Source organism: Tupaia chinensis, unplaced genomic scaffold, assembly GCF_000334495.1.
Source record: "Tupaia chinensis unplaced genomic scaffold, TupChi_1.0 Scaffold000707_1, whole genome shotgun sequence".
Classification (NCBI taxonomy): domain Eukaryota; kingdom Metazoa; phylum Chordata; class Mammalia; order Scandentia; family Tupaiidae; genus Tupaia; species Tupaia belangeri.
The window spans coordinates 182201-182628 of record NW_006160230.1 but is presented as its reverse complement, the minus strand read 5'-3'; the positions used below and the strand labels follow the sequence as shown (position 1 = coordinate 182628).

General features: G+C 52.1%; 1 pseudogene; it reads left to right on the top strand.

Annotated features, from left to right (window-relative positions):
• The first annotated feature begins 364 nt into the window (after positions 1–364).
• The window catches only part of LOC102480076 (male-enhanced antigen 1 pseudogene), a 7517-nt pseudogene continuing 7453 nt past the window's right edge, over positions 365–428 (top strand).

The following is a 428-nucleotide window of genomic DNA, read 5'->3' as shown; positions in this document are numbered from 1 at the left end:
AGGTGCCTGGAGCCTGGAGCTGGAGCAGGTCAAGGCAAGCAGGACTGTGGGACTTTTAAAGAGAAGCTATCTAGCCAGCCTGGGGCCTTGGCTTAGGCAAGGCTAGTCACTGGGCCACTCTAAAGGACCAGGTACCACCTCGCCCCTCAGGCTTGGGTCTGTGTCAAGATGGCCGCCCTGCTCTCCTGCCTGTCAAGTGCCTACTGTGTGCCTTGCATTATGCTCGGTGTTGACACTACTTATTTTAACTTTTAATTTAATTATAGCTTTTGCTACAGGGTGCTTGTTTTCACTGGAGAGAGATAAAGAAAGTGAGAAATCACCCCCCTTCCCAAGGGGGGATGACCACACTGCAGTCCCTTCTCTATTCTCTCAGGATTTGGGGCACACAGGCACACGTGCTTGGTGGGTTTCTCAAGCCACTTGGT